This window comes from Stegodyphus dumicola, chromosome 4, assembly GCF_044657685.1.
Source record: "Stegodyphus dumicola isolate Sdum_Otavi_A_Nest chromosome 4, ASM4465768v1".
Classification (NCBI taxonomy): Eukaryota; Metazoa; Arthropoda; class Arachnida; order Araneae; family Eresidae; genus Stegodyphus; species Stegodyphus dumicola.
Genome location: NC_140771.1, coordinates 205,772,050 through 205,784,890, shown reverse-complemented (window position 1 = coordinate 205,784,890; position 12,841 = coordinate 205,772,050).

Here is a 12,841-nt window from a genome sequence, read left to right as displayed (position 1 = left end):
CTCTGTCAAAATCGTCATAGCTGTTTTTTTCAATGGCATTCAGAAAATTCAAAGAAAGTGACATTGTAATGTGAAAACAATCTGATTTGCACATTTTAAAATTTAGCATTGTTGAACTTTTTCTGTATAGTATCTTTTAAACTTATTCGTTTGAAGACTTATCTAAAAAAACTCATGGTAGATAGAAAAATAATTCTCATTAAAGTTAGGGGGAAAAGTATTTTTCAATAATATTACGAACACAAAATTAATGCAATTTTTATAACGTGGAGCATAATGATATTCCAATTATCTGAACTAAGTGAAATTATAGACAATTTAGATAACTTTTTTTTTTTTTTTTTTTTGGTTTGGGGGCGGTAACCTAAAATGCGTATTTATTGCAATTCAAGTGATAGAATTTATTTTTTTTTATTGTACAATTTATCTCTGAAAAGCTTATACAAATGAAAAAATTAAATACTTTTATTTTCATTAAAGAATAGAAAACCTCATTTTTCGAACAAAATTATTTATTCGTTTTAATTTGCATACATCTTAGAACGAAGATGACTGACTACTCAACTAAAATTATTTAATACTAAGTTTTGCACGAAAAGTTCTAAATTTATATTTGCTTTTGTTTCGTCATAAACTACCAAAGAACTTTCAATCTCGTCTGAACTCATTAGGGAAGAACTTCCACTCCCGTCCTTTAATAAATTTTCAACTGGATACTGTCGACTGAATGTATCTTTCCAATTGATGTTATTTGGAACACATTCACGAAGGTTTCACAAAGCAGTATTCACTTTCATGTTATTTCCTTCAGATGAAATTAAATGATAAAAGCAATATTTAATAGAAAATAGTTATCTGACTTTAGAGTTACTACTTTTAGTAGAGAAATCGTGCAAATAAAACTAATATGGCTTCTTAATTTTCATTTTCTGCAGTCAAGGTGGGGTTTGAATGCATTTCTTACTTTCAGAGGCTATTTTTATTACTATAACATGGAAGATAAAAAGTGCTAAATCTATGTAAACGTACTAGAACACTAAAAATGTATAAAAGGTATCAGATCTGGTACGAAGGTACTAGAAGAGTTCTAGAGCAGCGGTCGCCAACCTTTAGAACTTCATGGGCCACTAAATGTATAATTTCTTATTTGGCGAACCACTAAAATGAGTTTAGAAAAAAGTGGTAAATACTTTTATATAATAATAATTAGAAAACTTTTATTTTATTAATGTGAAATGCACCCATTAAAGGTAACAGAGTTATAGAGTAATTATTTAAAGAAATGAAAAATTTAGGTTTATTTAAATATTACACATTTTTAGTGTGATATTTGTTTCTGTTTGTTTGAAATTAGTTTGCGAATTTTTGGTTCTAATGATATCACTGCAAGAGGAAGAGCCACGCTTATTTCAAACCGAGACATGTACAGAGTTTTAACAGCTGTTACAGAAGAAAATGTGTTTTCGCACAAATATATTGCTGAAAATTGAATTTCAATTTTCATAGCTTTTCCACTCAGTGATGGGTAGTCATTTTTTATAGAGGGGCAGTTATGAAGTCTTTATGATGATGACTAGAATTCAGTTTTTAAACTGTCTCGCAAGACAAATCTGTCTGGTTTTCTTTTTCATTCATGCTTAATTTGCTATCTTCAGTGTTTGCTGACAATGAATCTCTACTATCCACATATTTCCATGCCTAGGATCTTCCAGCTTTAGGTAATAAAAACCAAAATATTCTGTCAGTTACTGGAAGTGCTGTTGAATAATGGACACGACTTGCTAGTTGAGATCGTTCTCTCAAATATTTTCATTAAATTTATAAACATTTGTAGATTTTATTCTATAGTATAAGCATGCGTTTTTTGCGAGGCAAAATGTCCCATTGCACAGAAACTGACGGATGACGAAAAAGGTTGAAATATTACGCAGAAATGGCACTTGTTTTAGGTGTTTACAAAATAAGGATCACATCAGTAAATTTTGCGATTCTAACATTTTTTTGCTCTCTTTGTTACTCCAAGCATAAGCATTCTACAATTATGTGGTGTAACAGAATTAATTCCGAGAGTAAAAAGGAAACGATCAAAACTCTTCAGGAAGTTGAAAATAAAATACTTTCGAATCAAAGCAACCGTTCTGAAGTTTATTTACAAACTTTGGTCGTAGGGGTAGCTGGGAAAACCTTAAAGGGTTACTGCTAATAGATACCGAAAGTCAGAACACGTACGTAAGTCAATACACTAATTACCAATAAGTATTTGGACACCTATGCAAATGACGATATCTGTGGTCCTAAGGTACGTCACGGACTCCTCCGGTATATATCATGCAGGAAACAGCATCGGCTTTAGTCGCATGCAAGATGCCTTGCAGTTCGGAGCTCTATGATTTCGAGAAAGTATAATTATCGGGTATCACAAATGTGGCCGATCCTTAAGGGACATATCTAGCGATCTGAAGTACCCAAAATCGACAGTGGGCTATGTGATTAAGAAGTGGAAGGTGAGCGGTGATTGTCGGAATGTGCTCCGAGTCGCCAGACCAACGAAACTGGGAGATAGGGACCGACGAGTGCTGTCCATAGAAATTCGGAAGAACCGGACCCAACCGATGGCCCTCAATCGCGAGGAGTTTCAGCAGGCATCCGGAAGTATTGTTTCAATGAATACCATCCGTAAGGAAGCACATCTGCTTGGTTTTCATGGTCGTGCTGCTGCCCATAAGCCTTTGATCAAAAAGTCCAAAGCGCTGCTCGGTTAATGTGGTGCAAAGCACATCGAAATTGGACTGTAGATCAGTGGAAACGGGTTCTTTGGAGTGACGAATCAAGGTTCACCCTTTACCGTTCGGAAGGCAGGGTCTGGGTCTGGCGTCTACCTGGAGAAAGTCTCCTGCCAGAATGCATTGTGCCAACAGTCAAGTTCGGCGGAGGTGGAATTATGGTCTGGGGGTGTTTCTCCTGGTATGGGCTAGTACCCTTGGTCCCCATTTATGGTAAGCTCAACTCCAATGCCTACTGCACTATTTTGGATGACAATGTGCTTCCTACGTTGTGGCAGTTTTATGGGTTGGACCCCTGTTACTTTCAGGACGACAATGCCAGTTGTCATGTTTCGACGTTAACCAAGGCTTGGTATGGTGCCAGTGGAGTTCATCGAATGGACTGGCCTGCCCAGAGTCCAGACCTGAACCCTATCGAAAATCTCTGGGACGAGTTACATCGCCGAATTCAGGGGTGCACTACCCGTGCAAAATCGGTGAAGCAACTTATATGTCTTCTCCAAGCCGAGTGGAAGAAAATACCACTAGCTGTCATACAAAGACTTGTGGAGAGTATGCCCCAGAGGGTCCACGCTGTAATTACGTCTCGTGGAGGCTCTACCAACTATTGATTTTGAATAAAGTTAGTTTTTGTTTTCTATCACAGGTGTCCAAATACTTATTGGTAGTCAATGTATGCTGCTAGAACGTTAAGATTAGAGACGATAGAGACTGAACAAATTAAACATGGGTTATTTGGAGTTGTAGAAGTTTCTGAAGATCATAACCGTTATCAAATAGATTTAACTAGCTTAATTGAAAGTACAGGTATAAAATAGAAGCATGAGATCTGGGGAAAATTTTTTCGTCACTACCTAAGATCAAAGACTAAATGTTGATTAAAGTATTGGAGAAAAGGGAAATCCTTATCAACGACAATCGTAATCTCTGTTTGTTTCAAGAAAATCCTGAAGCGATTCATATGTTGTTAGGAGCAGACACAGCGCTGTTGTTTACTGAAAGAATTGAACATTTTTCGGGGGATTACGTAGCCTTTGAGACCAAGTTAGTCGGGACTTTAATGGGTAAAGTAAAAGAGAATGCGAATACGTCGACTTCCTTGTCCGTTCTTTACATGTTTACGATACAAATTTGTCCAATCTTTGGCGTTTAGACACATTGGGGATTTCAAGTGAGGAAAACAAAACAAAAAGCGTATTGGAAGAAGAAACCCGAAAATATTTCTTAGAACGAGAACACGAGATAGCTCAGGGAGATATGAGGTAACCCTACCCTTTATTTTAGATAAATCTGTCTTATCCAGTAACCGGACTATGACAGAAAGATACCTCTTCAAAACCGAAAGTAAATTAATAAACATACGCAAAAGAAAAGATTACGAAGAAATATTTGATCATTGATGGGGAGTGAATGAAATTATTCAGGTAGTAACTGAGGAAAAAGAAGAAGGAGTACATTACTTGCCCCACCAACCTGTAATAAAGGAGTCTAGTGAAACTACAGAAGTACGACCTGTTTTCAATATATCTACACGTTCTAAGAATTCACCTTCTCTCAATGATTGTTTGAGTAAAGAACCAAATTTAATAGAAATTAATCCACGTACATTAAATCATTTTCGAAAATATCGCATAGGTGTGTCATCTGACATCGAAAAGGCCTTTTGTCAAATCAAAATAGCAGAAAAGGATAAAGATTTTTTAAGATTTCTGTGGTTCGATAACAAACATAATTTGAAAATTTACCGACATAACCGAGTTGTTTTTGGACTCACATCTAGTCCATTTCTGCTACCCGTAACACTTAATCTCCTTTTGACTATAGTCCCAAAAAAGTTTGCAGAAACTTCTAATATTTTGAAGGATTCATTGTAACTCGATAATTCGTTAATTAGCTTAAATCATGTAGATGAAGCCGAAAATTTCGTTTAAGAAGCAAAATTGATTTTGGCTTCAGGGCATTTCAATTTAAGATGCTGCCTATCAAATGTTCGCATCGACATGATCGATAAGATAAAGAATACGTCGAAATTTGTACCAGTATTGGGATTAGTATGAGATTTAGAAAAAGATAGTTTGAATTGCAAGATCGAAGATACATTTAATTTAAGGAAACCTGTTTCCAAAAGAAGAATTTTATCAGCTACTCAGAAAATTTTTGATCCCATTGGCTTTACTGCACCGATAACTGTAATTCCTAAGCTGATTTTGCAAGAAACATGGAAACAGAAGATAAAGTGGGATGAAGATCTTCCTCTACCTCTAAGTGTGCAGTTTAGGACTTGGTTGAACCATTTACCTCTGCTATCTCAGACTGAAGTTCCTCGATGATTAAATATTGATTACGAACACGAAGATACCGTAGTTCTCCCTCGTGTTTTCGGATTCTAGTAAAAACAGCCTATGCCACATGTGCATTTTTAAGAACTGAAATTATCGAAGTTGTGAAGGTTCAGTTAGTAAGCACAAGAAGTCGAGTAGCCCCAATTAAAGAACTTACGATTCCACGTCTTGAACTTCTCTCGTGTGTGATAGGCGCCAGGCTGGTAAAATCAATTTTATCAGATTTGAAACTTAAGAATTGTAAAACAGTGTTCTGGAGTGATTTTTTCACAGCTTTGGGGAGGATAAGAAGAGATCAAGCATGGGGTAAGTTTGTTCAAAATTGAGTACAAGAAATACGATCGCTTACCGGATACATGTACCTCAAAGTCTAAATCCAGCGGATCTCCCATAAAGAGGATGTACTATTGAGCAATTACAGAAAATGGCATGGTGGGAGGGGTCCATCTTGGTTTTACCTACCAGAAGACGAGTATTCCCATGTCAAAGAAAACCCCGATGAAGAACTTATGAATAAAGAAAAAAGAAAACGATTTTGACTCTTCTGGACCATGAAGACGATTTGGACTGGTATTACAAATACTTCTCTTCAATATAGAAAAAATGATAGCTCGAATTTTCAGATTTTATAATAATTTGAAGAGCGAAGAGAAAAATCTAACCTCTGATATCTCAGTTGATGAATTTGAGAATGCTGAAAAGATACTTTGTAGATTGGTACAAAAAGAGTCATTTTATAGGCATAAAAGACCCACTATTTTGCGCTGAAACCTATCGTAGACCGAAATGGAATTTTCAGAGCCAAAACGAACGTCCTACAGCGTCAAGATAAAGAAGATAATCTTCATGATCAGCAGCGATTTATTTTTGCTGGTAAACAGTTGAAAGATGTAAGGACTTTGTCAGATTACAATATTCAGAAAGAAGCTACCTTGCACCTAGTCCTTCGCTTGCACGATGGAGCAAAGAAACGCAAGAATAAGACTTACACCACTTTCAAGAAAAATAAGCATAAGAAGAAGAAGGTTAAATTATCTGTTACTTATGCACTTATTCATGATAATGGCTACTTTGAACTGGCTGGCGAAAATGAGTTCTGAATTAGAAATTAATATAGTAGCTGTCGACAGAATTCTTGAATATTCTCAGACACCAACAGAGGTTGAATGGATTATCAAAGAAAAAACACCACCCACTGGGTGGCCTGATAGTGGAAAAGTTATCATGAAAGGTTATTCAACAAGATATGGAAATGGTCTAGATTTAGTTTTAAAGAAAATTAATTAGTATTAGAGAAGAAGAAAAGATTGGAATAGTAGGAAGAACTAGAGCAGGAAAGTCATCTCTGACACTGTCATTGTTGAGAATTATTGAAGCACCTGATTCTGATATTTGAACAGCAGTAGATCATGCACACTTGAAAATTTTGCACCTAGCTTGGAAGAGAGCCAGAGACGAGGCATTCATTCGCCTTTAGCCAAGATAATCGAGCTCTTTCCCAGTAAAGAAGAAAAAATTAGACTACCAAGGGCAAGAAATGGAACTCTGCTTCGTCCAGTGCCCCGGCTTTTCCCGTTGGAGACTCCCGAATATGCTGGTCCTCTGGTCCCCGACAGAGTAGTGGGAGATGTTACATCTAAACTCTGAACTATCAGCGCCGTTAGATCTAAATTCTAGAATAATCTAAACAAAAACGTAAATAGAACTCTGATTTGTTTTGAACTAGAACCAGAACTAGAAAGATTTGTATGAAGGAAAGCGCATAATGTTTATGTAGATCTAATAGTTGTATATAAATGTAATATATTCTTTCTTTATATTTACTAGAAGTGGCAGTGTGAATTTTTGTGAAGAATGTTTGAATTAGGATTTCTTTCAGTACAGAATGGAACGAACTCGGCACCCGGAAGATAGAAAGGGTAAGAGTTTCTCTTTGCTTTTAGAATTATGAATAAGAACTACGCATATTTTTGGTGCAACTACTACGAATATTTCACATATTAAAATGACCGAATGATGAGAGACCATTCCCATTTCAGTGAAATTTTTCGCTTCAGAATATGTCCCGTTAAACAGCCAGCATTCTGTAAATATATTCCTGGATTTTGCAAATGTAGTGGAATGAATTATGCTAGTACCACTCCATACAATTCAGAAGATGTTTCTGTGGTATCAAATAATCGGACTCTCTTGACGTATGTTTTATTGAACTGGCAAGGCCCGCAAAAAGACTGTTTTATGAAAGAATATTTTAATTCCTAGTCTAGGTTTGTTTTCTGTTTCGGAAATGAACACTGATAACTTATCTGATGAATTTTGAGTGAATCATCTTTTGATAATATTGTAGAATGTAAACATGTGGCCGAAAGCTTAATTTACGAAAAAGTTTCTTTCTAGAGCTATTAGACTATTTGGAAGCAAGAGACTTGAAAAATGAGCAACGCCTTCGCCAGGAATCGAACCAGACATCTAGAATACGCGCCCAGCAAACAGACCACTACACCACGAAGGCACACTAAGAAGACGGGAGAAATACCTTATATCCTCCCCCTTTAAAAGGGCGACTGGGAATTAGGGGACAATCGCCAAATCCTGGTGGCGGAGAATCATCATCCACCACTTTTTTCTGTTCGGGCGCCACTTATAAAGCTATTAGGTTATTTGGAAGCAAGAGACTTGAAAAATTAGCAAGGCCTTCGCCGGGAACCCAACCACGGATCTCTGGAATACGCGCCCAGCGTGCAGACCACTACACCACGAAGGCACGCTAAGAAGACGGGAGAAATACCTCATATCTTCATTAAGTATATTATTTGATAACAAATTATCAATGAAATAGTGGATTCAGAATGGCATGAAATATCTGAAAAATTAAACAACTTTTCTTAATCTGTAACATTATTAACTGAACAATAACTGAATTATTGGGAATAATAGTAGCAATATAATTCGCAAAATATTTTGTGTATTGCGATTATACGCCTGTATAGCGGGGTTATACAGGCTATTCATCTTTTTAGAGAAAGTTTTGATCCTTATTGGTTTGTTTTGAATAATTAAAACGATCTCAAAGTTCTCTGAATTTGAAGTGTTCCTGTAAAATAAAGCGGTAAAATAAATTTTATCACTGTAAAAGTGAAAGCAGTAAAATAAATTTTATTAAGATATCATCGGTTCTGTGTCTATTTAATCTATTGCGAACCCATATGCACGCAACAATATTTTCGACGAAATGAACGACTTTCACAGAAGGACACTCGGATTGGAAAAATGCTAAGATAAAGAACGCAAGAATACGAGAGTTCTAGTGACTATAGGCATCCTGTCAAAATTATAATAACAAGAAATTTGAGGGATGTATAAACACTATCGTTGAAACGTAATATTTAGAAGAAAACAAATGCTAGGAAAAAGTATTGCTATGGGCAGTAGCAACTACTTATATAAAGTTTTTGGCTGAAAACTTCTTTGCATTTCATGGCAGTAATGAATTTTTTTCTAGTTCCCATAGTAGAAATTACATAGGAGCTCTAGAATATTTGGCAGAATGTGATAAGTTTTTATCTTCATTTCCTTCGTTTTCAAAATGTTTGGAAAATAACATTTATGAGAAAATATGATTGACAATTTAGTAGAATTAAAAGGAAGAAAAAAGAATTTTTGAACTAATTCTGTGTTTTTTAAAAACCAGTTTTAGCAATAAATATATAAGATAAAAAATACGTAAATCAAAATTATGACTTAAACTAACGGGTAGAACTTTTAATTCTCCCTCTCTGTTCCAAAATTCCTAATAACTTCCCAATTGCGTCATTTCTAGACCTTTCCTTTTTGTATAGCCTGCGAAGCGCATGGACCTTATAAGAAATATAGGGTCCATGCGTCAGATCTCTTATAAGGTCCATGGTGCACGTAGTAATTGTGAAGTGAAACTTTTAACTCAAACCAGTCTTCCTCTTCGTGTCCTTCCACCTTGCATAACTACGCACTTCAGCTTCACTCTCTAACCTGCTAGGAAGTCTTGCTTGCTTTTGCAATAATATCAAAAATGTAAATGTTCTGTAAAAAGGCACGGTTGTGCCAAGCGAACTGTGGCCACAAATATCAATTGCAAATAAAAATGGAATTAAAAACTGCCTCGACTGCGAAGTATTTTAGATACTACGAAGTCAGCATATTAGCATATTACGCAATCAGAATTCTTCCTCATCAATATGGATCTACGTATCAACAGCGCTCCGTCTTTTCTTTTCCTTGCTTTTATTATATCATATATATATATTAATTTATAAGATACAATAAAACCATTCTAATTCTATCGGTGTATTGATACATATTCAAATATATGTGTATAATATATACATAATCAAATGTGTGCTACATAATCAATTTATCAAATGCATGATATCAAATCAATCAAGTCCATGATATATAATCAATAATTTGATAATGTATCATAATATATGATAAACGAAGCTTGTGAAAAATGGGCTAAGGTGCAAAGATTCATAGAACATCGTCCCCTTGAAAAGTAGTAGTTTGCCGTAGCATAAATATTTGCAATGTCATGTTTTGCTTTAGGAAAATTTTAAAACACAGACAGAAAAAATTCAATAGTGGACAAAATTTTAATACGGCAAAAGCTCAGCGATTTTCAAATAGAAGCGAATGGCGTTAAGAGGAGACAGTAACTGCCAGATGTTTTTAAGGAATAGGATCTCCCTTTCAAACAGTAAAATTTTGAAATTTCTTCATTGTTTTTCCACATCCGCCTTCAACTTCCTTTCGTACAGATACGGTCAAATTTAATACAAGTTTTCCTACTTTTTCGTATGCTTTTGTGTTAAATATTGTATATACCAGTGGTTCTCAACCGGTGGTACGTAGGAAAAAAATAGGTGGTACGCAAAGAAACAAAGTATTTTTAACTATTAAATTTTAAAATCTCGTGAAGAAAAAGGACAATTGATAGAAATTTCCTGTGATTGAACTCTAACTGAAGATTGTATAAATAACACACTAATAAACTTTTGGCTAAACCCAAAAAAAAAAAAAAAAAAAAAAAAAAAAAAAAAAAAAAAAATTAAAAGCGTTTTAATTAAAGTTGTTAAGTTTTTATTGCCTTTTTGCTCAACATATTTGTGTGAACAAAGATTTTCTTCCACCTTTTTTTTTTTTTTTTTTTTTTTTTTTTTTTAAGGATTACAGACAAAATTAAGATTGGGTTTTAATTACGGTTAAAGTTAAGTAAAATAAGCAGACATAAAGAAATTGATCTCTCTTAAACAGGTTCAAATTTCACACTAAATTTGAGAATTAAAGTATTATAACTTAAATTTTGATAATTGAAATGGTAACCAATTTTTAATCTAATATTTTTTTATGTCTGCACATTTAATATAGTCAATAAGTTGCGCAAATGGCAAAATACATTTTTTTTAAATATTTCTATTGACACTTTGAAAAATAATCATTGTAAAATGTAGGTGGTGGTACTAAAGTTTCTCAATTTTTGCTTAGATGGTACGCGTTAGTCAAAAGGTTGAGAACCCTTGCATACGTTAATATTTTGTACAAATTAGATCTTATGATTTTCCAGTGGTTTTGCGTTACGAATTTGCACAAAAAGTACTCTTTTCTAAGCAATCATTTGGAATCTGGAAACGGTTATATTACATTTTACATTAATTCCTATGCATAAAATTGTTTCAGTTTACGAATATTTCCGATGACGAAATATCTTCAGAAACGAATGAAGTTCATAAGCCATCGTTTCACTGTATCAGTTTCTCTAGGGATAGTCAACCTGGTCGTCCCTACTGCCCACTAGTGGGCGATTTAAGCTTTCACGGTGGGCCGTGGAGATTTTTGCCCGATAATGATCAAGTAAAATTAAAACATGCACGGATGTGTTGATATATACACCCTCTTTAAAGTTTCATTTTCTACTTGCCCATTCCTTTCGAGCAATGCTCTCCTGTTTCCGGCTTTGTTGTTTTTTAATGAATTTCCTGTCTATTAAAAGTTAAATATTGTAAATTAGCATAAATAAATGCATAAATTTGACTATATATTTTTTACGAAACCTCCTCTTAAAAACTTCTTTGCAGTTAAGCTGTATTAAGCTACTGTGAGCAGGTGGGGGCGGTATAGAAATTTTACTGCCTACAAAGTGGGCGGTAGATATAAAAAGGTTGACTATCCCTGAAGAGAGAACTTGAGCAATGCTATTGAGTCTAAATTCGCATAAAAGGCGAGTTGAATTTTTCGAATTTTGGCACAGTTCATTCCGCAAGTATCATCTACTATCACTAGTATTATCCTAAGCATTTATTGTCTTTTTGTATTTTCCTTTGACAATATTTTAAATTGAGGATTTGTGAAAGAAATTTTACCTTCTTTCCTCAGTTAACAAACTTAATTCTTCTTTAGACGAGACTGGTTAATCCGCAAATCTGTGAATTCGCCCGGTTAATCGGGAGTTGATTGTATGTTGAAAACGTACTAATCAACGATATAGTAGTTTGCAGATACAGATCAAAACCGGGTATGTGCGATTTCTCAGTACCGAACACAAAATTAATTGATAAATAAAAGCAGTAGTAGCAAGTTTTATGCAGAGAATTTAGATACAAATGTTCAGCATAGATAGTGGATGAATAGATATGTGCTATCAGTATGATTTCTTAATAGCGAATACGCTCACCTCGAACTTTGATGCAGCAATCACAATACCGTAACATGTTCATTACCCAGTCATTTAGCAGTTCCTGACGTAGATTATACCATTACTTCTTTTCCACATAGATTTGGCCTCACGTGTTTCCCGACAAAAATAGTGATTTGCTCCCTATAATTAGGGTTAAAGAGTGTATTATGTTCTTACTGTAATGGCAATTAAATTGTTCCTATAATTTTTTCTTCTCGATTTTTTTACCATAAAATTAAGGTGGTAATTAGTAAAGGAGGGGGGGATAAGACAGTAAATATGGTATTCAACGTTTTAAAAGTTTCATATAAAATGCATACAGCAGTAATAATCCCCCTTTCAAATTATTACTGTTTTTCACGAGTAGTTCAATTTAGTGATGGTTTTTCAAATTAAAAACCCCTATTTTTTCAGTGCGAAATGCATCTTCTGGGTCAGTGTCAACATGACTATGTCATTACGCATCACTTCCTGTTTCAGGGAAAAACCTGTATGAGTTATACTTTCTCTAAATCCTGCTTATTATGAGCTACATATTTTCAAACGTACTGAATCGATTCGAAACTCTCTTTACACTCTGAGAGATTCTGCATCATTCTGGGCCCATCAGGGGCAGAGCTGTAAAGTCGCTGAACACTGGCAGTTCGGTCCGGAGTTTGAAACCCGAGAAACGGGCTGGCTGCATGGGCGTTTTCCTGTTCATCCCCATGTGTAACGTGTATACGAGCCAGTTCCTCTTAGAAAGTCCTACATGATGGCATCTCCTCTTTAAGAAGATAGCCCTCGAGTGCTTCAGATAAACCAAACCAAATCTCCACTGTTCTGGTTCAGCGAAATGTGGCATTGTACATAATAAATACAAGCAGGTGTGGAACTGTACATAATAAAATCAAATCAAATAATTCATAATTATCTTCATTTTGTTTCCTTCTGATGAAATTAAACCAAAAGTAATTATATAGATTCAGATTTATTTTGTTATAATCTAAGTTCAGATTTATTTATTA